This window comes from Lissotriton vulgaris, chromosome 8, assembly GCF_964263255.1.
Source record: "Lissotriton vulgaris chromosome 8, aLisVul1.2, whole genome shotgun sequence".
NCBI lineage: Eukaryota > Metazoa > Chordata > Amphibia > Caudata > Salamandridae > Lissotriton > Lissotriton vulgaris.
Window position 1 is genome coordinate 42,008,226 of NC_141696.1, and position 27,072 is coordinate 42,035,297.

At 46.5% G+C, this 27,072-nt stretch overlaps 1 protein-coding gene across 1 annotated transcript in view; it reads right to left on the reverse strand.

Moving 5' to 3' along the window:
- LOC147693346 (TRPM8 channel-associated factor homolog) overlaps positions 1-26,638 on the reverse strand; it is a 143,796-nt gene extending 117,158 nt beyond the window's left edge. The window contains exon 1 of the mRNA XM_086933677.1: positions 26,517-26,638. The gene's annotated coding sequence lies outside the window, so the exon portion shown is untranslated. The remainder of the gene's footprint in view (positions 1-26,516) is intronic.
- Positions 26,639-27,072: the final 434 nt, after the last annotated feature.

The window sequence follows — 27,072 nt, forward strand, 5'->3', positions numbered from 1 at the left end:
ATTGATCTCGAAGTGAATACCAGAGCCAACGGAGGAGAAGCACCTACCACAGAACCTGTGAGGGAGGACCTGGAGATTTCTAACGGAAACTCCACCGGCACTCCGGAAAGCTGCGAAGATCAGGGTCCTGCGTGACAAACCCAGCATCCATCCTGCCAGGACGTAGAAAAGGCCTGTACCTCACACAAGACATCAACGAACCGAGACAGAGTGCAGGAAGAGATATGAGAAATATGAGAGCTGCCAGTTCCGACAGAAGTGGTGAGTAGGGGACCCGCACACCCACACTGGCCACACTGTGAAGCTGCCCAAACATTTAAGTGACTTCCACTTATGTTCCTATGTTTATCTCTCTCTCTCTCTCTCTCTCTCTCCCTCTCTCTCTTTCTATTTTTCCTACTTCCTCGTTGATCTGTTTCAGCCATTGTTCCCTGCTGTTGTTGTTATTAAGGGGGAAGATGTGTCATGTTCCGGTCTAGTCCTCTGTAGTCATGTGACTCCCGCGAGGCACGCCGGGAGTGACGTGACGCGGCGGACGGCCAATCAATGACCACGGCGCAATGGACAAGACAGCTCTCCCTGTGTGGAGATTACATGTGATACAGTTCATGAAAAATAAATAAGCAGTACTGGACCCAGGTTTTGGTCCTAGTCATTGAGAGTGGCTGAACTCTCTATTCCACACTACCCCATCTTATTTTCCATCAATCCGCCATGTCTCAATTTTCAGCCCTCCGCAGCTTTACCGCTCAGGGTGCTATCCACGCTCACACCTACCCACCTTCTATCGCTTTGAAATGGCCGAAAGCTCAGACGTCAGTACTACAGCAACAACCAGAAAACTATTTGAACAGAAAGTTCAGAAGACTGCTCCCCCAAACCCGTGGGTATATGTTCACAGAAAGTTGCATGGTATGCTGCGGAGCCATAACAAGCATTTGCAATGCAATAGGACTCACATTTATGGGAGACCTATTGCATTGCATCAGGGACAACAGGAGAGGGAAGCACGGACAACTGGAGTGCAGAGAGGGGCACAAAGTAGTGCTCACAGTCTAAATAACACGTACGCACTGTGTAACACTCAAAGTCAAGGGGCCAATAGCCATGAGGGGGTACAAATGACGGCCATAATAAGGCAGGACTAACAAGCCTCATAATCAACCAGAAGGCAACATTTATGAAACACGACATGAGCCAAATAAAAACATGGGCGGAGAGTAAGCGGAGTTTCCATGGAGTTTCCACTCCATACTCCATTACTGCATGCTCGCAAAGCGAGTAGCGCATACGCGCTGCTGCCATAGGCTCGACCTGAAAAATTAGCTCATGTTTAACATGGTTTTCCAAGTAAAGGCCTTCAGACAACAAGCTTGACATACGTTCAAAGCCTTGATTACAATTTAGACTAATGCTGGTAAGTAAAAGTGCTACATTTCTCACAAATAAGAACTGACGTTACCTTTTGATGTAGCAACCCAGTTCAAAGGACTGAAAACCACACTGGTTATTTGCTCACAGCTTATTATTATTTTATTATTTTTGAAGCTTATAAAGCTCACGGCTACCCCCAACGGGGGTGTTACGGCGCTACGGACTAAGAGCAGCAGGGATGTCTATCACGGCTAGAGATTGGAGAACAGCCAGGTTTTTAGGTTGCGCCGGAACAGAGATTCAGATTCTGTCAGCCGCAGACACAGTGGTAGGCTGTTCCACAGTTTGGCAGTCACAACAGAAAAAGCTCTGCCCCCCGTTCTGGAACGGCGGAAACGGGGAGGGTGGAGCAGACGAATGTGGTTGGATCTGAGAGTTCAGGCAGACTGAACAGGCTTTAGTCTACATCTGAGATAAGCCACGTCCAGGCCATTCAGAGCTCTGAAAGCCAGGACCAGGGATTCAAACTGAATGCAATGGGTAACAGGCAACCAGTGGAGTTTAATCAGATGAGGGTTTATTGAGTGGTGGTAGGGGATACTGCATATCAGCCTTGCTGCGGCATTCTGCACAATATTTGGTTGTTTAATCAGATAAGCTGGGGCTCCCACATAAAGGCTATTGGAGTAATCCAGGTGAGAAGTAATAAGGGCATGGATGACAGTACAACGTGAATCCAGAAGCAGGAAAGGAGTATTTAACTAATCATACGGAGTTTACCAAAACAAACAGAGGTGACCTTATTACTTTGAGTCTTACATGACAGTTCATTGTCAAATTGGAAACCCAAATTTCGAGCTGATTTTACCGGTACCGGGGGAGGGTTAAGCTCAGATGGCCACCACAGTAGAGAAAGAAGTGGGGCACTTTGATTGAAGAACAGCACCTCAGTTTTATCCGTATTGAGCTTCAGGGTATTGAGGGTAATCCAAGATTAAATTTTAGTCAGGCAGCGTCTAAAGTTGGCAAAGCCGCCGTCAGAGTGATCTCTAAATGAAAACACAAGCTGAGTGTCATCAGCATAGGAGATCACTCTGACCCCCCAAGATTCAACTGCCTTAGCCAGAGGTGAAAGATAGACATTGAAGAAGAGGGGGCTCAGTGAAGAGCCCTGAGGTATGCCGCAGCTGAGTGGTTTTTCCACCGAAACAAAAGGTCGGAGGAAGACCTGTTGAGTTCTACCACTAAGAAAAGATCTTATCCAGGCCAAGGGGGTATCCCGTATCCCAAGACTGTAAAGTCTATCTAGCAGAATAGCGTGAGAGACGACCGTCAGAGTGATCTCTAAATGAAAACACAAGCTGAGTGTCATCAGCATAGGAGATCACTCTGATCCCCCAAGATTCAACTGCCTTGGCCAGAGGTGAAAGATAGACATTGAAGAAGAGGGGGCTCAGTGCAGAGCCCTGAGGTACGCCGCAGCTGAGTGGTTTTTCCACCGAAACAAAAGGTCGGAGGAAGACCTGTTGAGTTCTACCACTAAGAAAAGATCTTATCCAGGCCAAGGGGGTATCCCGTATCCCAAGACTGTAAAGTCTATCTAGCAGAATAGCGTCAGAGACGGTATCGAAACTCGCGGACATGTCGAGGAGCACCAACATGGCCTCCTCGCCTGCATCCACGCATTCATGAATGGACTCTGTTACCTCCAGCAATGCGGTCTCCGTACTGTAACCGGGTCTAAATCCAGATTGTGAGTTGTGGAATAATTGTCTGGACTCCAGCTAGCGGGCTAATTGTTCTTGCATGACTTTCTCAAGTACCTTGGCTGGTTTGGGGAGGAGCGAAATTGGACAATAATTGCTGAACACCGAAGGGTCAGCGTCAGCTTTTTTCAAAATGGGAACCAGCATGGCCCGTTTCCATGATGTGGGGAACTGGCCTGAGTGCAAAGACGAGTTCCAGATCGAAATTAGAAGGGTGGAGATGAGGTGGGCGAGAGTGCTAAGCACCTGGGCAGGAACCGGGTCCAGCGGGGACCCTGATTTACACAGCCGCATTTTCATCAGGGCAATTTCCAGCGAAATAACGTTAAAGTCTTTACGTGGTCACTCCACACGCAGCTCCCTGCCTTGCCTGGTATCGTAGCGCTTACCGCCAGACTGATGAGTGCCTATCTCGCCTTACTCCCACAACTGCTTTAGCCTGAATAATTATTTATTTGAGTTCGTAGCGCTAGATTGCCCCGCCTGTTTATTATTCATTAATTGCTGATGTAAATTAGATCATAGCGCTTGATTGCCAAGGTGCGCTTTTACGATATTTGAACTTGTGCTGTGCTGCCTGCAGACTCACTTGTGCCTGATTGTGCCGGCGCCACTGCCATTTGCATTGCGCTATTTCCGATTGTGCCCCAATCCTGTTTCGATATTGGCTTGCTGCCATTTTGTTGTTGTTGTTGTGCCTCCCTGCCCTGATCTCCACCCCGCTCCCCCCTCCCAGCTGATCCTCCCTCGCCCCTCCCCTTCCACTATCCACATATGACAGATGCCCACGCGTGCTGCGTTCACGCGCAGCGGTCGCGCCCCATGTGCGCCGATGGTGCGCCAAAGGGAAGCCCGTGTACGCCCGTCCGCGCCTGGACCGCGCCCAGTGCCAGACCCCCTGGTCCACGCAAATCCCATTCCACCCGCATAATATACGACGCCGCAACGCTCTCAGCACTTAACCCCGGCCCACTCCCAAACTGCTACCAAGCCGCTCCAGGACACACCCATGGACCCTTCACCTGCCGCTCCTGCAAGTTCGACTGCATTAGGACCCACACCAAATCCACAAACTCCAAACAGAGCTCGGACACTAACCACCTAAAGTGCTTACTGCTCAACACCCGCTCAGTCCACAGACACTCCATCGAACTCTGGAACCTACTCGACACCACATCGCCGGACGTCGCCTTCCTTACAGAAACATGGATGAACGCCTCCTCAGCCCCCGACATCGCCATAGCCATCCCGGACACCTACAAGATCATCCGAAAGGACCGCATCAACCAAACAGGAGGAGGCATCGCCATCGTCCATAAGAACACCATCTGCATCACGATCAGCTCCGACGATAACCTCGCTACCGCCGAACATCTTCACTTCCAGATTCACACCGACCCCAAAACCACACTCAGAGGCACCCTTATTTACAGACCCCCAGGACCCCGCTCACAATTCAGTGAAGACATCGCTGACTTCATCAGCCCACATGCCATCCCATCCGAGAACTACATTCTACTGGGAGACCTCAACTTCCACCTGGACAAGAAAAACGACAACAACACCACCACCCTTCTGGACAACATGGCCAATCTCGTACTCAAACAATTCGTTGACACCCCCACCCACTCTGCCGGACACACGCTTGACCCTATCTTCACCTCCAGCAAGCACATCTCCTTCGATCACACCACAGCTCTCCATTGGACGGACCACAGCTGCGTTCACTTCCACTACAAAAAATACACGACCCATAACCCCCCAAACCTATTCCCCGAAGACACTGGAACAAAATCACCACCGACCAGCTCTTCTCGACGCTTCAACAAAACCCCCCTGCCAATTCATCGGACCCAAACCAAGCAGCCACCAACCTCACACAATAGATCACCCACAGCGCAGACGAACTAGCACCCTTGAAAAACCATCTAATCAAGCAAGGTAACAAAAAAGCCCCCTGGTTCAACGATGACCTTAAGAAATCCAAGAAGTTCTGTCGGACTCTCGAGAAAACCTGGAGAAAAAACCCTACCACTGACAACCTGGCCTCCTTCAAGAACGCCACCCGCAAACAGAACCAACTCATCTGATCCACCAAGAAATCAGCATTTAAGGATCAACTTGACAACAATGCCCAAAACAGCAAGGAACTATTCAACATCGTCAACGAATTCACTAACCCCTCCGCAGGCACTAACAACATCACCCCCTCCCAAGACCTCTGCGACTCTCTATCATCATTCTTCCACAACAAAATCGCCGAAATACATAACAGCTTTCAAAACTAGTCCAAAGACCAGCCCACTCCACCCACCTCCGAACCAAAACCCCCCTCTAACAACCTTTGTGCCTGGAACCCAATCACCACTGAAGACACCATCCGCCGATGAATTCCATCCACTCAGGATCGCCGACCGACCCTTGTCCCTACCACATCTTTAACAAAGCAGACTCCATCATCGCACCCCATCTTCGAGACGTCATCAACTGCTCCCTCAACTCCACCACCTTCCAGGAAAACTGGAAACATGCCGAACTCAGCGCCCTTCTGAAGAAACCCACAGCTGACCCAACCGAACTTAAGAACTACCGCCCCATCTCGCTCCTCCCATTCCCTGCCAAAGTCATCGAGAAAGCCGTCAACAGTCAGCTCACCGCCTTCCTCGAATCCAACAAATCCCTTGACTCCTCTCAATCAGGCTTCCGAGCCAAACACAGAACCGAAACTGCCCTCATCGCAGCAACAGATGACATCCGAACACTACTGGACAACGGAGAAACAGTTGCTCTCATCTTACTTGACCTCTCCGCAGCCTTCAACACAGTCTGCCATAGCACCCTCATACAACGCCTCAGCAACTTCGGAGTACAAGGAAAGGCATTGGACTGGATCATATCGTTCCTCACCGGAAGAACTCAGAGAGTCCGCCTCCCCCCTTTCAAATCAGAGGCCACCGAAGTCAGCTGCGGCGTACCACAAGGATCATCACTCAGCCCCACCCTCTTCAACATATACATGAGTCCCCCTCGCATCCATCGCGCGCCAACACAACCTCAACATCATCTCCTACGCAGACGAAACCCTGCTGATCCTCTCCCTCACAAAAGACCCAAACACCGCCAAAACCAACCTACACGAAGGAATGAAAGAAGTAGCCGAGTGGATGAAGAACAGCCGTTTAAAACTAAACTCGGACAAAACAGAAGTCCTCATCTTAGGACCATCCCCCTCTGCCTAGAACGACTCATGGTGGCCACCGGCCCTCGGAACCGCACCCATACCTACGGACCATGCACGTAACCTGGGCTTCATCCTGGACTCCTCCCTCTCGATGACCAGACAAGTCAACGCCGTCTCATCATCTTGCTTCAACATCCTACGAATGCTCAAAAAAATCTTCCGTTGGATCCCCACCGAAACAAGAAACACAGTCACCCACGCACTGGTCACAAGCCGATTGGATTACGGCAACACCCTTTACACCGGAACCACAGCCAAACTACAGAAAAAACTCCAACGCATCCAAAACGCCTCAGCCAGACTCATTTTGGACATCCCTCTGCAAGCTCACATTTCCGACCACCTGAAAGACCTCCATTGGCTCCCTGTCAACAAGAGAATAACGTTCCGTCTCCTCACCCACTCACACAAAGCCCTCTACGACCTAGGACCCGAATGCCTCAACACGCTTCTATCCTTCTACACCCCCTCCCGCCAACTACGAACGTCTAATCAAGCCCTCGCCGCAATTCTGCGCATCCACAGATCCACCATGGGGGAAGATCCTTCTCCTACTTAGCGGCTAAAACCTGGAATTCTCTCCCCACCCACCTCCGCCTCACTCAGAACCACCTCTCTTTCAGAAAGCAACTAAAAACCTAGATATTCGATAAGTAAATTCACCTCCCTCCCTCAAGCGCCTTGAGACCCACTGGGTGAGTAGTGCGCTATACAAATTTTGAACTTGAACTTGAACCTGCTATCCAAGGCCCCCCAAGAAAGCCCACTTTATTATTTTATTTTCCTCTGGGTCTTGTAATTTCCACACTAGGCCCTCCGTGCTGCAACGAGCCCCGAAAACTGCTGCTAATAATGCGAGTACTGTGTGTAGCAACAAGCTGTGTTGCATGTGTGCTTGTTGTGTATAGTGTTGAAGGACTGTGTGAGGGAGGAGTGTGTAGCAGACACTTCCTGGTTTGATCTTAATCATGGTGTGGACCTGTCGCGGCTGTAAGATCTTCTATAGTCAAGCCAGTTTCCAACATTTCTGTACCTGCCTCAGATAATGTCAGCATTCATGGGTCTCTAAGGAACTTTCTACATTTGTCTATGTCTTTGCTGATAAGGAGGAATAAAGTGACTTGTGGTATTTAGCGAAGGCCTCTGCAATTTCTTTGCCAGTCTCATGTCTGTGGCCTACTCCATCTAGTATTCGGGGCACCCACTTATGCTTGTTTTTTTCATATCTAACCATGAGAGGTGTTTATTCGCCTTGTCCCCTACATCATACAGTCTATGCTGTGTGGCCTGTGCTAGAGTTATGGCACTGTCTTTGATCAAGTCCCTCAGTTCTTTTTGTCTTATCTGCAGTCTATGACTCGCATCTGAGTCGCCCATCTCTCCCTCCACCACCTGTGCTTCTAAAGTTGACACCTCAGTCTCCAGGGCAAGATATTTAAGTTTTCTTTCTTTTTTCATCACTCCTATGTGTGCTTGTGTCTGGCCTCCAATCACAGTCTTGAACTCTTCCTAGATCATCACCTTTTAGTCAACTGAGCCTGCATTTACTTCAAAGAATTGCTCCGCCCCTTTCCTTATGTCCGCTTTGAAATTCCGGTCTTTAAGGTACAAAGGATCAATTTTGGGGGGAAGAGAGTGGTCTCTTTGGGGGCCCTGAAGAATCACCTCATCTGGGGAGTGATCTGACACCCTTTGTGCCATATGTGTTGCCCTGTAGAAGTCCCCCAGTTTTGGGTAAGAATATAGTTGAGTCTGGAAAGGCTCCCATGTTTCTTCAATATTTGTGTAAATTGTTGAGTGTCGGGGTGTTGATGTCCTATGGATCGGAGAAACTCACCCAGAGGCCCGGTCTGTATCCCTCAGGGTGTTCAGCTCCACTGAAACAATGCTGTTCATGTCTCCCCCAATTATTATTCGGCCCTTAGGAAGGTGCGGGAGCTGGGGACTCAGCGGAGCTAGTGTTGCCGCTTGTAGGCCCAGGGGGCATACATAGAGAATAGGTTCAAGATTTTACCCTCCCACTGGGCACCTATCACCACATATCTCCCCAGTGGGTCAGACCATTGCTTAGTGTGTGTATGGAAATGCCACTCTGAACAGTATTCCAACTCCCCTGGACCCTAAGGTGTAGCCTGCATGTGCAAGTAAGTATATCCCTAGCTATTCAATGCTTTACATTGGTTACCAAGCCGGTGAGTCTCTTGGAGGAAGACTACATCAGGTGCATGTTTTTAATGAATTACAGCACTATTGTGCATTTCAGTCCACTGTTAAGGCCATTTACATTCCATGACCACATTTTTATCAACCCTCGTGAGATTTCAGAGGATGCCATGGGTCAAGTTGTTTCGCTCCTCCCCCTTCCAACCTGCCCTCTAAGATGGCTCATAAGTTAGGGGGAGGTTTAACCTGACCAGTATTGTAACTACTCTGTACCGTCCTCTGAGCACTAATCTGAACTATAGAAACTCTATCATCAGTAATTCCTATCTCAAAACTCTTGCCCCTCTCTCCCCTCCCTGCTACCCTACTAAATAGGCTGTACATACCCAACTTGCCAACCTGCAGAGGGCCTATCGCCTAATATCTGAACTATATCAGGACACAATAAAGGGTTGACTCAGCCGCAAACACACAGCACTAGTTCTGCGTTGTAAACATGATCCTTTTGTAATTTTTCAGGTTTAGAATATCTTATCATCAATTTATATATGCCTCCATTCCCTTCAGTGATTGCCTATCCTGATTAGATAGGTCCATAGTTAGACCCTACTTTGGTTCATCTCATACAATGTCTTCCCAGCGTTCAGCTTGCTGCTTCATCCTCCACAGCGTTTAAGCCTCCCCCCTTCCCAGCCGCCCCCCGCTGGTACATTCTATCTCTATTCTTTTGTCCTTTGTCTGGGTCATTTTAGCCCTGCTTTTTTGCATTTTATCTGTTTCGACTTCCTGAGTGTCGCCCCTCAGCCATCCCCATGCTTTTTCTGGAGCGATAAATGCCAAGTGTTAGACCTGGCATCATTGGCGTGAGTCTCCCTTCCATTTTTATCGGATGGCCTCCTCTGTTTTTGATATGTTTTTGCCGGTTATATGTTCTGGGCACTGTGCCACTGCTATTCAGTGGCACAGTGCAAGTGTTCCCTATGTTTAATTGATGTACTAATTAGTGATTCCATGATTGGGTTATTTAATTGACTTGTCAGACCCTAGTACAGTGCACCATGTGTGCCTAGGGCTGGTAAATCAAATGCTGCTGATGGGCTTGCAGCACTGGTTGTGCCACCCACAGAAGCAGCTTGTAAAGTGTGTCTCAGGCTTGCCATTGCAAGGCCTGTGTGCAGTCTGTGACTGCCATGTCGACTTGGCCAGTGCACCCACCTGCCAGTCCCTAAACCTTCCCTTTGCTTCATATCAGACAACCCTATGGTAGGACCAGGGGCAGGGTGCATTGTAAGTATAAGGTAGGACATGCACTGGTGTGTGTAGCATGTCCTAATAGTGAATTACAGCCATTTTCGTTTTTCACTATTGTAAGGCTCTCTGTTCTCCATAGGCCAGAATGGGCAGTTAGATTATTACATCTTATAATCCTAACTGACTCAGGGAACATGGTAGAAATTCGAATTTAGTATGCCTGAACTCGGAATGATAAAATACATATTTTTGTAAAGCTGGTTTTAACATCCTGTGTTTGAAAATACCACTTTTAGAAAGTAGGTATTTTCTTGGCTAACTATCCAAAGCTTGTCTCTGCTAGGTTGTGTATTCCTTGTCTGGAATTTGAGTGACAGGGCTGGGGGATTCCAGGAGACAGAATGAGTCAGCCCAGTGGTGAATAGGGAGATCTACATCTAGATGGGAGGGAGGAGTTGCACCTGGGACCTGAATAGGGCTGGGCCTTCCCTTCACAATGCTGGCTCCACCCCCTGGGGTGCGGCTGATGTCTCTGCCATGCACTGTGAAAGAAGAGAAGGAACAATGTCAACAAAGTGCTCCAGGGCTGTGCTTTCCCTCCACAATGCTGGCTCCACCTCCTGTGGGGAGTCTGATGTTTCTGCCCTGCACTGTGAAAGGAAAGAAGGAGTCCTGTAAACAAAGTGCTCAAGAATTGGTTTGGACTGGGCAGAGGACTCTCTGCCTTCCGAGATCAAAGAGAAAAGTAGTATAAATATTGGGACCCAGTCCCAAGAACTTTAGATCACTTTTGGGAAGAAAAAACCTTTTGTCAAGGAGAAGAACCAAGGAAGCTGTAAGAGCTTGGACTGCCCCTCTGCCAGTGTGCTGTTTGCTGGGTTGGCCTGCAGTGGTGTCTTTATTGCCAAGGGTAAGGAGAAGGAATTTTTTAAGGACTTTCGTCATCTAAAGAATATTCTCCAAGGGCTTGAATTTGTGCTTGCCTCCTGCCGAAGTCTCAGGAACAAAAGACTTCATCTCCAGCTCCCCCCTGAATTACCTTTCGGGAATTCTAACTGCAGAAGCCTGCGTGCCGCTGGGAGCTGGAAGCGCGACAAAACGAGAAGAAGCGTGTCGCCACCGCAGCTGAAATTTCGCACCACCGGAGAAGCATGCTGCCTCTGCATCTCCCAGAAAGCGTGTCTTCGTCAAAGCTGCCTGCTGTCGCATCACCGAAGGAGCGTGATGCCATCGAGAGAGTCGCCATCGCATCACCGGAGAAGCGTGTCACAGGGCCTGTCGTGGCTCCAATGTACAGAGTCGTCGCAAGGCTCCCAGGGTGTCTACGCATCGTCATCTCATCGTCGTATCAAGGGCGCCATCTTCTTGCATCGTACCAGGATCATCGCATCGCATCGAGGTGCCATCTTGCGCATCACAACCGGACCTCAAACCAAGAATCATCCCCTACACGAGTATGGCTCACAACGCATCCCCTACTCTGCGCAAGCATTGAGGCTTGGTATACACCTATTTGGACAAAGGTGTATACCATTGCCAACTAGAGGCCCCCAGATCAAACACCAAATATTACTATCTACCATGATTCTGAGTTTGGCTGGAAAGAGCATCATGTACTTAACTCTCCTCTCTCGGAGTGCCCTCTCTGCTGCTTCGAAGCTCCTGCGTTGTCGCTGAACCTATAGAGTGAAGTCAGGAAAAAACCTGATTTGGGTGCTTCTAACTGGATCTCACCTGTGGTTCTGGTGGCTTGGAGGATAGCGTCCCTGTCTCTATTGTTGAAGATTTTTTCAATTATTGTTCGGGGAGGGTCGGGGGGTTCCGGCATTGGCTGTGAGATTGGGGCCCAATGAGCCCTTTCAATGGAGAACAACTTGGACAATCTCTTGAGCCGTAGTTTATTTACTATGAACTCTTCCATGAAGAGGTTTACGCTAGGGCCTTCCGCCCCTTCTGGGATACCTACCCCCCTGATATTGCTTCTTCAGGTTCTGCCCTCCTGATCTTCAAGCTTGTCCACCATTGTTGTGGTTCTTTGTGTTAGCATTTGCACTTGTGCCTCTAGTCTCTTTATCACTGATTGTAGTTGTGTGATCTGTGTTTCAGTTGTTGTGACATGAGTAGGTCTGTCCTGATTAAATTTACCTCAACACAGTCACTGGGTCTATTTTTGGCTCTATAGTGCCTTTCAGGACCCTTATGGTGGCCATTATAGCACTCAGGGAAGGCTCAGTTACTCCTTCACCTCCCTCCACTTGCATGGGCTTCGGAATTGTGCAGTTGTCCATTTTATTTGTCTGTATTACACTCTGCCCATTGGGTTTCACCATTACGTTCTTGAAGGTTCTGAATCTGTTGATGTCTTCCTCTTCTGTTTAGAGGACCTGTACCTTTAGTAAGTGGTGCATGCACCAACTTACACATGCTGCAATGGCAGGCCATAGTTTCAATTTGCATGGCTTCTCTTGGGTGGCATAATACATGCTTCAGCCCATGGGAGACCTCTGGGGTACCTATGCCCTGGGTACATGGGTACCATATACTAGGGACCGACAAGGTTACACCAGTATGCAATCTGGAGTGTACCTAAGTACATAACATAACAGTTCAAGGAGAAAGAAGATAGACTGGGGTCCTGATTAGCAGGATCCCAGTCAGACTAGTCAAAAACAGCATAGAACCAGGCAAAAAGTGGGGGTATGTATGCAGAAGGATTCTACCAGCCGATCTGCCAGGGGATAGCCCCATGGCATCTGCCAATAAGACAGAGGACTGTCCCCCTTCTCTAAAGATCCCCACCTGACTGGCTGGAATTTCTGTTCTGTGAGCACACAAACCACACAATACTTAAGCACAGAAATATCAGTAAATAGCACTTATACACAGTGGGCCCCAGGGGGGAACCAAACCATATATTAAGAAAGTGGTATAAGAACTGCGACTCGAGTTAGAACAATGTAGAGAGGAGGTAGAATTGCTGCGACCTCAAGGAACGTAGCGAGAGAGAGGTAGAGAGTGTGCTCCTCTGTGTTTCTGAGCACACTATATTTGAATTAGAAAAGCAGGTTTGGAATTGTGATGGAAATATTTCTTTCCATACCGTAATTCCAGAAAAAGAACATCCCACACAATCATGTAACTCGATTTAAACTGTGCTTTGAAGTGAATAAATCTGCTTGGAAAGGCTGTTGTGTAAATGACATCCTGGGTGAAAATCTTTCACAGAGAAACAGTGACAGAACAAAATGCTTCTACAAGTTTGTTCTGCAGAACCAAGGAAGTGTGAATTAGGAAAAAAAACAGATTCTCTTGAAGCACTTGCGTTCACTCCTTGCACTGTGCGCATGAATGAAAAGTGTTAATTGAAGGAAGCTTACCTGAGATCTCTTTGAAGAGAAGTCACAAGTACAGTGGGATTCATGATCTTGGTACATATATGAAATGTAGCATATAAATAGAGAGAGAAATAAAAATCGTCTAGACTCATAGTTCTGAGAACCAGCCCCAGGCAACACGAGGAGCACTTGTAGTTTATGAAAAGCTTGGCTAACATCACATCACACTCCATAACCGAAGCAAGGGGCCAGCTCTGGAAACTGACCTGGGGCATCAATGACATAGAGAAAAGACTACATGTAATGCCTAAATCAATGGGCACTGTTACATGATGAATGTCAATAGAAGCATTTGTTACAGAAGATTAAAATTAAAGTTGGTAGTCATAGTAAATATGCAGTAAATACAAATCTGCAGCACAACCTCAACACAAAGGCTATATTATGATGGTATTAAGTACCAAAGTAAAAAACTATTTTCAGTAAAACATAGCATGCAAACAAAGAGTTTTGGAATCTGTTTCCCTGAAAACTGCTATTGTTGTAGTCTTGCGAAAAATGAGGTTTTGTGTTGGAAATAAGGTGAACATTTTGCAGGAAAGTACTGCTAACCTGACACCGTGAAAAAGTTACAAAAGCTTTGATCATGTTAGAAGTACAGTGATGGCTTGGTCTGCCGACCTCTGTTAGACTCAAAGTACAAGATACGGGAGATCTGGAGTGAGAAAAGATTATTGGCAAGGAAAGGTAAGGCAGGTTGCTCTGTGACGTCATCAGCAGTGACAGACGCTCTTCAGTGATTAATTACATCAGCGGGTTGAGGTGTTCTTCTGTGATGTGAGCAACACTGAGCGAAGCAGCTCTGTGATGTTATGAGGTGTGAAATGTGTGCTCAGTGGCGTCATCAGCTTTTATGGAAGCAGGTGTGTGATGTCATCAGCAGAAAGGGAAGTTGCTTTGTAAGGTCAGCAACTCTAGTTTGAGGAAGCCAGGAAATCTGGCAGTGAAGTGGTAAATTAAAAATATAAAATGGTACACTTCAGTCAAGAAACTGATACATAAAACACGACTGAAGCCTGTGTATTTAATTTTAGGAAAAGACGGGAAAACACATTATTGTTTCAAGAAAAACAAGCGTGCGGGCCTCACACTAAAAGTGGGAGCGTTGAGGGGAGTGCGCCTGAGAGCACACAAAGCGTTTCTCTTGCAGGGGCAAGCCAGTGGCACCATTTGTGTTTGCAAGTTAATTACAAACATATGGTGCCAAAGCTCGCTCCCGCAAGGGAATCGCAAAACGTGCATGTGTTGCCATTGAAAGCAATGCAACGTGTGCACGTTTTTGGGATAGAAACTGAATCAATGGCTAATGGTCTTTTTCCTATGCAGTGCATGTGCGCTGCGTAGGCGAGACGTGAAAAATAATTGTTGCCTACTTGTCCTTGGGAAGGAGAGGTCGCCTAGCGGCTAAAAGATGCATCTGGATAAAAGCATCACTATGTATCCCACCATTTCTCCTTTGACTGTATTGTGTGAGCTTGGTCAATTGAACCATTCCTCTGTGCATACTTTTTATCAGTATCGGTAGGTCTTAGCAAATCAATAGGTTAAGTAGCTATGATGTAAAACTGAACATTGTCAACATATGACCTTTGAATTGAATTCTAGCCCCTTGTGAATTTTCCTCCACACTTTTCTAAGGTGGGAGGTGGGTTGAGCTCCCGCATTTTCACGCAGGAGCCTCACACCGCCCAAACTTTGGGTAATATCGACTTGATAGGTGTTGGCTACGTAAGGTTGTGGGAGTAGGGTGGGGGGTGCATATACTTGAAAGCAGGGTGCCCTAAAGTCCTAATGGACAGCTTGAGAAGTCTAGTCGAAAAGGACATTGTTTGAAATAAACTGTTCAAGAATTTCCATCCATCTATCCAGCCGTGCATCCTTTCAATCATCCTTCTCTTCATCCACCCTTTCACTCATCCATCCTTTCACTCATCCATCCTTTGTCATCCACCATTGTACTTAATCTAGCCATTTTTCTTTTCACTCTTTCATCACCCATTCTTTCACTCAGCCATCCATTCAGCTATCCTTTTGCTCTTCCTTCCACCGAATCACTCAATCATCCATCCACCCTTTCACTCATTCATCCTTTTTCATTCATCCAGCCATCCTTTCATTCATCCATTATTCTATCTATCCACCCTTTCATTCACCAACCAGTTTCTCATCCATCCGTTCTTCCAATTATCTTTTCACTCATCCATCCTTTACCTCATCCATCCTTCCATCCACCCACACTTTCAATCCATCTGTCCATCCTCCCTTTTACTCACCCACTAAGGGTAGTATGTTCTAAATTAAACAAACATTGGCATAGCCAATAGGTCTGGCCTTTGGAACCTTATAAGTGTTTAGCCATGCAACAGTTTATGTTATTTGCACCAAGAATATTGTACTGCATAACTAAATATGTATAAGGTTCCAAAGGCGAGACCTATTGGCTATGCCAATGCTTGTTTCATGCGGCGCCCCGCCATAAAACTGCCTCCCTCTACTTTAGACCTTTTTCGCCTAAATCTTCGAGGCCAAAATCAGCCCTTATTGATATCTATTGGATCTGGGACAAGTTTTTCTAGTAACATTATGTTGACAAATGGCCCTCTCTGACATGTAACCCCAAATGCTTTTCCTTCCTCCTCCTTTCTACCTCATTTGTGTTGGCTTTAGGACTCTGAACACTTTACTACTGCTGACCAGTGCTAAAGTGAATGTCATCTCTGTATAAAATGTGATTACATTGGATTATCCACAATTTGGATTTTTATTGTATCTGTAAGCCCCTAGTAGAGGGCACTACCTGTGCCCAGAGCCTTTACATTAATGCTACTAGTGGGCCCAGATCTTCGGACTGGGGTGAATGTGTGACATTGATCCACATTCTGTCCATCACCTGTTTTGTTTCCAATTGCCGCCATAAGTGCGCTGGGGATGCTCAGACGTGGGTCCCAGGCACTCCACACCACTGGAGTCAAGCTAGCCGGGCTGATGAGAGGTGTTACCTCGAAACCGGTCCGGTCCTCGGATGCTTGATTCCGTTCTGGGAAGGACATGGCTTTTGTAGTTCGGACTGGACTGTTCCCATGGGGCACAGGGTCAGAGCTGATTTGCATATCGCCATTGTCTAGCCCAGGGTGGTGTGGAGTGCAGAAAAACGATGGATTTGGGCCCAGATCTTCGGACTGGGGTGAATGTGTGACATTGATCCACATTCTGTCCATCACCTGTTTTGTTTGCAATTGCCGCCATATGTGCGCTGGGGATGCTCAGACGTGGGTCCCAGGCACTCCACACCACTGGAGTCAAGCTAGCCGGGCTGATGAGAGGTATTACCTCGAAACCGGTCCGGTCCTTGGATGCTTGATTCCGTTCTGGGAAGGACATGGCTTTTGTAGTTCGGACTGGACTGTTCCCATGGGACACAGGGTCAGAGCTCATTTGCATATCGCCATTGTCTAACCCAGGGTGGTGTGGAGTGCAAAAAAACGATGGATTCGGGCCCAGATCTTCGGACTGGGGTGAATGTGTGACATTGATCCACATTCTGTCCATCACCTGTTTTGTTTGCAATTGCCGCCATAAGTGCGCTGGGGATGCTCAGACTTGGGTCCCAGGCACTCCACACCACTGGAGTCAAGCTAGCCGGGCTGATGAGAGGTGTTACCTCGAAACCGGTCCGGTCCTCGGATGCTTGATTCCGTTCTGGGAAGGACATGGCTTTTGTAGTTCGGACTGGACTGTTCCCATGGGGCACAGGGTCAGAGCTGATTTGCATATCGCCATTGTCTAACCCAGGGTGGTGTGGAGTGCAAAAAAACGATGAATTTGGGCCCGGATCTTCAGACTGGGGTGAATGTGTGACATTGATCCACATTCTGTCCATCACCTGTTTTGTTTGCAATTGCCGCCATAAGTGCGCTGGGGATGCTCAGACGTGGGTCCCAGGCACTCCACACCACTGGAGTCAAGCTAGCCGGGCTGATGAGAGGTGTTACCTCGAAACCGGTCCGGTCCTCGGATGCTTGATTCCGTTCTGGGAAGGACATGGCTTTTGTAGTTCGGACTGGACTGTTCCCATGGGGCACAGGGTCAGAGCTGATTTGCATATCGCCATTGTCTAACCCAGGGTGGTGTGGAGTGCAAAAAAACGATGGATTTGGGCCCAGATCTTCGGACTGGGGTGAATGTGTGACATTGATCCACATTCTGTCCATCACCTGTTTTGCTTGCAATTGCCACCATAAGTGCGCTGGGGATGCTCAGACGTGGGTCCCAGGCACTCCACACCACTGGAGTCAAGCTAGCCGGGCTGATGAGAGGTGTTACCTCGAAACCGGTCCGGTCCTCGGATGCTTGATTCCGTTCTGGGAAGGACATGGCTTTTGTAGTTCGGACTGGACTGTTCCCATGGGGCACAGGGTCAGAGCTGATTTGCATATCGCCATTGTCTAACCCAGGGTGGTGTGGAGTGCAAAAAAACGATGGATTTGGGCCCGGATCTTCAGACTGGGGTGAATGTGTGACATTGATCCACATTCTGTCCATCACCTGTTTTGTTTGCAATTGCCGCCATAAGTGCGCTGGGGATGCTCAGACGTGGGTCCCAGGCACTCCACACCACTGGAGTCAAGCTAGCCGGGCTGATGAGAGGTGTTACCTCGAAACCGGTCCGGTCCTCGGATGCTTGATTCCGTTCTGGGAAGGACATGGCTTTTGTAGTTCGGACTGGACTGTTCCCATGGGGCACAGGGTCAGAGCTGATTTGCATATCGCCATTGTCTAACCCAGGGTGGTGTGGAGTGCAAAAAAACGATGGATTTGGGCCCAGATCTTCGGACTGGGGTGAATGTGTGACATTGATCCACATTCTGTCCATCACCTGTTTTGTTTGCAATTGCCGCCATATGTGCGCTGGGGATGCTCAGACGTGGGTCCCAGGCACTCCACACCACTGGAGTCAAGCTAGCCGGGCTGATGAGAGGTATTACCTCGAAACCGGTCCGGTCCTCGGATGCTTGATTCCGTTCTGGGAAGGACATGGCTTTTGTAGTTCGGACTGGACTGTTCCCATGGGACACAGGGTCAGAGCTCATTTGCATATCGCCATTGTCTAACCCAGGGTGGTGTGGAGTGCAAAAAAACGATGGATTCGGGCCCAGATCTTCGGACTGGGGTGAATGTGTGACATTGATCCACATTCTGTCCATCACCTGTTTTGTTTGCAATTGCCGCCATAAGTGCGCTGGGGATGCTCAGACTTGGGTCCCAGGCACTCCACACCACTGGAGTCAAGCTAGCCGGGCTGATGAGAGGTGTTACCTCGAAACCGGTCCGGTCCTCGGATGCTTGATTCCGTTCTGGGAAGGACATGGCTTTTGTAGTTCGGACTGGACTGTTCCCATGGGGCACAGGGTCAGAGCTGATTTGCATATCGCCATTGTCTAACCCAGGGTGGTGTGGAGTGCAAAAAAACGATGGATTTGGGCCCGGATCTTCAGACTGGGGTGAATGTGTGACATTGATCCACATTCTGTCCATCACCTGTTTTGTTTGCAATTGCCGCCATAAGTGCGCTGGGGATGCTCAGACGTGGGTCCCAGGCACTCCACACCACTGGAGTCAAGCTAGCCGGGCTGATGAGAGGTGTTACCTCGAAACCGGTCCGGTCCTCGGATGCTTGATTCCGTTCTGGGAAGGACATGGCTTTTGTAGTTCGGACTGGACTGTTCCCATGGGGCACAGGGTCAGAGCTGATTTGCATATCGCCATTGTCTAACCCAGGGTGGTGTGGAGTGCAAAAAAACGATGGATTTGGGCCCAGATCTTCGGACTGGGGTGAATGTGTGACATTGATCCACATTCTGTCCATCACCTGTTTTGCTTGCAATTGCCACCATAAGTGCGCTGGGGATGCTCAGACGTGGGTCCCAGGCACTCCACACCACTGGAGTCAAGCTAGCCGGGCTGATGAGAGGTGTTACCTCGAAACCGGTCCGGTCCTCGGATGCTTGATTCCGTTCTGGGAAGGACATGGCTTTTGTAGTTCGGACTGGACTGTTCCCATGGGGCACAGGGTCAGAGCTGATTTGCATATCGCCATTGTCTAACCCAGGGTGGTGTGGAGTGCAAAAAAACGATGGATTTGGGCCCGGATCTTCAGACTGGGGTGAATGTGTGACATTGATCCACATTCTGTCCATCACCTGTTTTGTTTGCAATTGCCGCCATAAGTGCGCTGGGGATGCTCAGACGTGGGTCCCAGGCACTCCACACCACTGGAGTCAAGCTAGCCGGGCTGATGAGAGGTGTTACCTCGAAACCGGTCCGGTCCTCGGATGCTTGATTCCGTTCTGGGAAGGACATGGCTTTTGTAGTTCGGACTGGACTGTTCCCATGGGGCACAGGGTCAGAGCTGATTTGCATATCGCCATTGTCTAACCCAGGGTGGTGTGGAGTGCAAAAAAACGATGGATTTGGGCCCAGATCTTCGGACTGGGGTGAATGTGTGACATTGATCCACATTCTGTCCATCACCTGTTTTGCTTGCAATTGCCACCATAAGTGCGCTGGGGATGCTCAGACGTGGGTCCCAGGCACTCCACACCACTGGAGTCAAGCTAGCCGGGCTGATGAGAGGTGTTACCTCGAAACCGGTCCGGTCCTCGGATGCTTGATTCCGTTCTGGGAAGGACATGGCTTTTGTAGTTCGGACTGGACTGTTCCCATGGGGCACAGGGTCAGAGCTGATTTGCATATCGCCATTGTCTAACCCAGGGTGGTGTGGAGTGCAAAAAAACAATGGATTTGGGCCCAGATCTTCGGACTGGGGTGAATGTGTGACATTGATCCACATTCTGTCCATCACCTGTTTTGTTTGCACTAGTGGGCCTGCAGCACTGATTGTGCCATGCACAGAAGTAGTCCTTTAAACATGTCTCCGGAGTGCCACTGCAGGGCATGTGTGTGTAGTTTTAATACCACTTAGACTAGGCATTTTAAGCCGCTACCAAGACTTAAACTCCCCTTTCATTACACACACGTCACTCCTAAAGTAGGTCTTAGATAGACCATAGAGCAAAGTGATGTGTAAGTAAAAAGTAGGACATGTACTTTTAAGTTTAGCATGTCCTGGTAGTGAAAAGCTCCTAAATTCATTTTTCCCTACTATGAGGCCTACTCTTCTCATTGGGTAACGTTGGGAATTCCTTATTACACTTTTAAGCTGTATTTCCTGATTAAAAAGCAGTACCTGTGTCATTTTGAGAATATTTGGAATGGTAATGATAAATACTATTTACTGGTAAATTTCGATTTAACACTACTCTTTCTCGAATGATTTTTTTAGAATGTGGACATTTCTCTGCTCTTAAAGCTCTGTGTGCCTGCAGTCTGCCTATAATGCATGACTGGGGTGGGTGACAGCCGCAAACATAGGAAGGTTAGGTGTTTCTGAGTACCGATCTGCATTCTGATGGCTCATCCTGGGCAGGATGGAAAGAAGGAGCTGACACACCAGAATAGGCAGTGTCCCTTCCCCACACAAAGGACTGATTACCCCCTACAGCGAGTCTGTACAGCAGTGCCGGTGATGTTGCCTGCAGCAAACCATTGTCTAGGTATCCTATTTACCTGATATGCCTTTAAAATGGATGAATATAGTGGCCAAGGGAGGAGCATTAGCAGGGATCGAAAGATGGACTACCTTTGGTGTAAACCATGTTGGAGACCTCTATTGGGATGAGTATTGCTTAGGTTTGAAGACTTGTCTGAAGAATTTAATATACCTAAAGGACATTTTTTAGCACATAAGGCATTGGTTGCAACAAAAGGAATTATTGGAGAAATGGAGATTCTGAACCTGCCACACATCAAGTGTGTCAACAGCTCTGTACAACAAAAGGGTGTGTAAGAGCGGTCTCCTATCTATATTGTACGATTTTTGCAAATATTCTATCTTCTCTTGCTGAGTTGAAATTAAAATGGGGTAGAGACTTAGAGATCCAAAAGCATGATTTGGACTGGGATTGGATTGCAGCGTAATTACTAGCTGTTTCTACTAGGGTCGAATTAATCAATTTCTCTATCTTGCATAGAGTTTATCTTACACCATTCAGGATTAACACGTTCTCTGCCTTTAATTAGCAGGGTTCTGGGAGGAAGTAATATAATATATTAGTGTAATACCTTTGCGAGATATCCATTGTACACCCTTATTGTGCCTTCTATGGGGATACCCTTGTCTTAAAATTAAGAAAACTACTACCAGATTCACTGACTTAAGTTCAATTTTGGCAAAATAAAAAATTGACTATGCACTGGAAATCAGTGCATGGTCACTCAAATTACTAGATGGAATAAAGAAATTATTAAATTGGCAAGTTTAGAGAGTGTTGTCTTTTTTCATGAGGTAAAAAGAGATTGAGGGAAAATTGGGGGTTAAAGCGTGGGAACACCTGGTGGATAGTTTGTTGGCCTCAGAAGTAGATACAGATTTACTGAATAGGTCCCTGAGTCCTTGCGGGTAAGAAAAGGAAAATCTAGTTTAATACTGATAAATTGGGTGCTAATGGATACTACTGTGATGTACTTGGGCATGTGGAATATTTTGACACTTTATTTCTGACTGCGTTTCTTGATTAGAGGTAACTGTGCGTGGGGGATTGATGTTATAGTTTATTTGTACTAATTTAAGATATGTATCAAATATAGAGAAGTTGGAATAGTCTTGAATGCTTGGGGATGCATGTTATTTGAGATATATTGATATCACTTTTATTTTGAAATTGTAGTTATCTGTTTTTTCTCCTTTTCAACCTATAATTCTATCTATTTATAATAAATTCGAATAAATAGATCGAATTATAGGTTGATCTATAATTTGATCTATTTATTATAAATTATAATAAATAGATCGAATTATAGGTTGAAAAGGAGAAATAAAGGCTGTGGGGTTTTAGGTTTAAACCTATAATAGCTGATAAAACCCCACTGAAAGAGCAATAGCCCTCACCAGTGAAAACATATAAACACTGAAAAAACATCTGCACAACCACAAACTAAATGCCATTCAAAGAAAGGAAAAAGAGAGTGAAAGTCATTTATTTTCATCCTGACTGGGCCAATACAATGTAACGTTATACAAGCTAGCAGTAACAAAGCCTGGGCTGACATTATTCTGCTTGAGTTTTGTTGTTTAGGGATGCCACTAAAACATTGTTTCATAATCCTTTTGCTTTTTTTCAGTTTTGTGGTCTTTGATCTAAAGACGCAGGGTTTAGAAGCATGTTTTAGGTCTCATTTAAATATATTATAAATTGTAGAGAATCAGGAAATATCAAAATCATATTTGATATTTTGGCTGCGTTTGATACTTTCACTGATCGATGAAATGGCTTGTTTCATAAGAATCTTTCCTAATATGTGTAATCATATTTACCCACAGAGAATGGGTAAAAACCCTTAATACATCAGCCCACAGTTTCTAGTGGGTCAGTATTGACAGTAGGTGAATTGCCAACACCTTAGGTTTTAAACAGTTAATGCAAGGTATAGGGACAAGTATATGTATAAAGAGTGCTATCACCAAGCATCTAGGATAGTGATGAAAACATGACACCAGACGTTTGGAAAACATGGAGTGTCACTTGGAAAGCTCTGCAAAAAATGTTCTTTCCAAGTTCAACAAAGATTGAAGTGATATTGTTTGTATTTGCAGTGATTCAGCTACATATATGAAAAAGTTGTGTGATGACCTATATTATTATTGTGGCAAGCGTTTACAGAATGTTTGCTGAATGATGGTGCCAAAGACAAGAAATGTGAGGATCTTTGGTCGCATAAAGATAGTGATGTGAAAAAGTGCACTCTACTGCATTATTAGATTTTTACAGGAAAACATAACTTCTGTAGTGGACATAATCAAAAAAACTAAAGATTGAAAAAACCCTTGTCTGCCAAGTGTTCAGCATAATTGGTGTAGATCTGTCAGTGATCCGCTTGAAGGATGACTTCAGGTCTACAAAGGTCAGATAAGTGACCCCTTCTTACCAGCCATGTACTTGAAGGTAATCATGTATAAGCAAACTGATTGGTCCACCATTGCCTAGGCCATAACCTTCTTTGTGTCCATCAAGCCTGAAATCTATTGCAGTTTATCCTCAAAATTCTCAGAAAAAGTTTACACAGGAAACAGATGCGAGAATGAAAACTGTGATAAAAAAAACTGCTAACACAGCAAATTCTAAGAGAAAGTATGTGTAGTGTCTGCAGCTCACCTGTGATGGGAACAATCACAGGCTGAAAATTGAGGATCTGTTAAAGGGTAATAAAATTGTAGTTCCATTTTGCCTTGTGGTTGCTGTGATTTTGTTTTAGATTCTGCAGATGCAGATTAGTACAAAATCATTGACTTGTGCCAAGCATTCTTCCATAATTCTTCCTGAAGATAGCCAATATCTGTTTGTATTCAGACTCCTCAATGAAGTCCTAGTTCGGTGTCATACCCCTCAAGGTATACAGAAAGCCCATCAATCTTTAGTCAGAATAGGTTTGCCTTGACTTCATGTCATTCTCTTGCTGCATTTGGTTGAGCCTTATGCTAAATACCTATTTAATTATTATGAATTTTGACTATTATTTTTCACCTTAAATTATTGCACAAACCTTTCAAAGTTTGTGTTTTACTACTGCCTCCAGTGGATTTATTTCTGTTAAATGCTGATTTTCTTATTGTGTTTGGGTGCCTTTTGGGGACACTCTGTCTCATACCTGCGTGAAGTTTCACACCGTCCCTGATCCTGCTTAGCAATGATAGCAATGAGTGAGTTCATTCTTCTGCTAAAGAGGTAGCGTACAAGTCACAGTTTTACATCCCCGTTGGTTGGTGAAGAGGGAAAAGTGCCTGTTGCAGAGAAGTATTTATAAACTGCAGGCCCATGGAACAGAAATACAACGAAAGGTCAGGGTCTTTATTCAATGCAACCCAGGCAAATTGATTTATTTAGTACAGAAATAGTTCATTGTATTAGACACCTATACTGACCACTGACTGTAACATCAAGGCCATAGGTTCTGTTGGAATAGGAAATAAGATTTTATTGTGCAATTATTTAAAGGTATTTAAAAAAATTGCAATGACGCTGTGCAAACTGGAAATACGAAAAACCCCTTCACCATTAAACCTCAATCCATTGTCCTCCACTGGCATTTAAAGGTTTAAGATACTTGTAGGTGTAATAAACCCCAGTGATTGCTTCAGCTAACAATTGAAACCATGAATACCTGCTGGATAGACACACTCTCATGGAAGTATGTTATCCTGGTGGGTTTATGCACCCACTGAAGACTTTACGCCTACATTTGATTTCTGTCCGCTTTGTTCCACCTGATCCATCTTGTCATCCATGCACCCAAAGGGTTCCCAGGAACCTGAGACAAGTAACATCACTATTTAACCTTGTCAAGTCCATGAAACATTGTATGAATGATACATATGGAGTAACTACCTACTCAATAATCCAGAAAGCTTTCTGGGCTTCAAATGTGGTAGGTAAGTATTATATAATATCAATACACAGTGTCAGCTCCCTCATTGGAGTGTACAAAAAAGGGATGGATGGAATGCTTGAATTAACCCCAGCCACTGGTCACTCCTTGGGGTTGCATCCCAGTCTATTGTTAATATGCACACTCTGCAACCTCAGTTTGGACTTAGTCATAAGCAAATCATTCTTGACCCTGCTTCAGTAAGAAAAGTCCAGCCCAAACCAATCTGACTATCTCACGGGCTGGGGGGTTGTAAGGAAGGGGGTGTTAAGAGGCTGAAGAAGTTGGGGGAAGACCTGGGGGAAGATTGATACCTGAAGAGCATGGAGAAACTCAGCAAACAAATGGTTAAGAGGAGCGAGAAAGTAGGGGGTAAGAAGATGTAGAGCACTTCCTCAGAGGGACCTGAATCACATGGAATCGAGGGGGAATTGAGGGAGACCAGGAGCTTACTAATGGGCCTCTCAAGGAAATGAGGAGTATGAGAGCAGTTGTGGGTGGTGGTGTGGTGATGGTTCTACCAGCGACAAGGAGATGAGGAGATTGAAGAGTACAAGAGCAGGTGTGGGCGGTGGTGTGATGATGGTTCTACCAGCGACAATGAAAAGAGGGGTTTGAAGAGTGGAATAGCTGGTGTGGGCAGCGGTGTGCACAAGGGTCAACCAGCGACAAAGAGATGAAGAGATTGAAGAGTACAAGAGCTGGTGGGGGGGGGGGGGTGGTGTGGTGATGGTTCTACCAGCGACAAGGAGATGAGGAGATTGAAGAGTACAAGAGCTGGTGGGGGGTGTGGTGATGGTTCTACCAGCGACAAGGAGATGAGGAGATTGAAGAGTACAAGAGCAGGTGTGGGTGGTGGTGTGAAGAAGGTTCAACCAGGTACATGGAGAAGAGGGGGTTGAAGTGTACAAGAGCGGGTGTGGATGGTGGTGTGAAGAAGGTTAAACCAGCGACAAGGAAAAGAGGGGTTTGAAGAGTAGAAGAGCAGCTGTGGGCGGCGGTGTGAAGAAGGGTCAACCAGAAAAAAGTGGAAAAGGAGGTTGAAGAGTATGGGGGAGAGAGGAAGAGCAGGAATATTGGAATGAGAAGGAAAAGACCATGGAGGCCAAGGACCACAGTTGGAAAGCCAAAGAAGGCTTGTGCTCTTTAGCCAATTTTATGTGAAAAATGTGCTGCAAAATGCAGTTTGAGCCCATATTTTTAAAATGTTCTTCGGGGAGAACCCCTATCCCTCGAACCCTCCCTGCAGCCTGTCCCTCTGACCTGCTTTGTTTACTCCCTCATTGGCATAGGCTGAGTGGTGCTAAGGCCCTTTTTTCAAAGATCAGCAGCTAACTCTGTCAGTACAACACAACACAATGCAACACAGTACAATACTGCACAAAACTATACAACAGCAAATGTCACTATCATTACAGCAACAGTGATACCTTAAGAAAATGTAATTAGATCATACCAGTAATGATGGCAGTCATCATCAATGGAATGTGAATATTATAAATACTATTAGTACAGATAACAGCAATACTTAAAATGACACAAATTAATATAACAAAAAACGTAAATGGACTGCACTCGTGATAGGGTTGGCACCCCCCTACTACCTATTTGGGCAGCAGCACCCTCTGCATCCCTACAATAGGTAGTAAGCCCAGCAGAATGGCATGGGTCCAGGAAGAAATGAGATCACTTACACTGCTTGAGCAGAATTAGCCCCTAGTACTGGTAGGCATGGTGTCTGCCCTCCTTCTAGGCTTCCCCTGCTCTGGGCACCCTCACACTCACCTGTTGATGGGGTAGGAAGACCACCGTGCCAGGTGTGCAGTGCTCAGAAGTGAGGAGATGAGACTTAGGGCTCCCTTGAGCAGAGTGTGAACTGCCCAGCACACAGTGGTGTTCACTGTGGAGAGGAGCTGTCAGGTGTGCAGTGATGGTCAGTACAAAGGAGGAGGGCATTTATAGTCAGATAAATTATGTTAAGCAGCTTCTCAGGAATATTCTCACGCAGCCTCCCCCATGGAGTCTGTTTGCAGCAGTAAAAAGACAGACCATGTTTGCTTTGATCTTGAAACGCAAACTAACGCTGTAAGTCACTCGCAGCCATCCTCATGACAGTAATCAGCTGCCAAAAGCCTGGGGTGCGAGGGAGGCCACATCAAGGATATTTTCTGGGAAGCTTAATACCAGATAGTTGTAAAACTAATGCCACACCGTGTGCAGCATCACCTGTTTACATAGGGCGTGTCATCGTGCTGTTGCTGGGATCCACCAAATTTTCCTTTCTAAATGTTTCTTCAGACATTGTTCTGTTAGTGATGTCTTTTAGCATGCTCATTTCTTT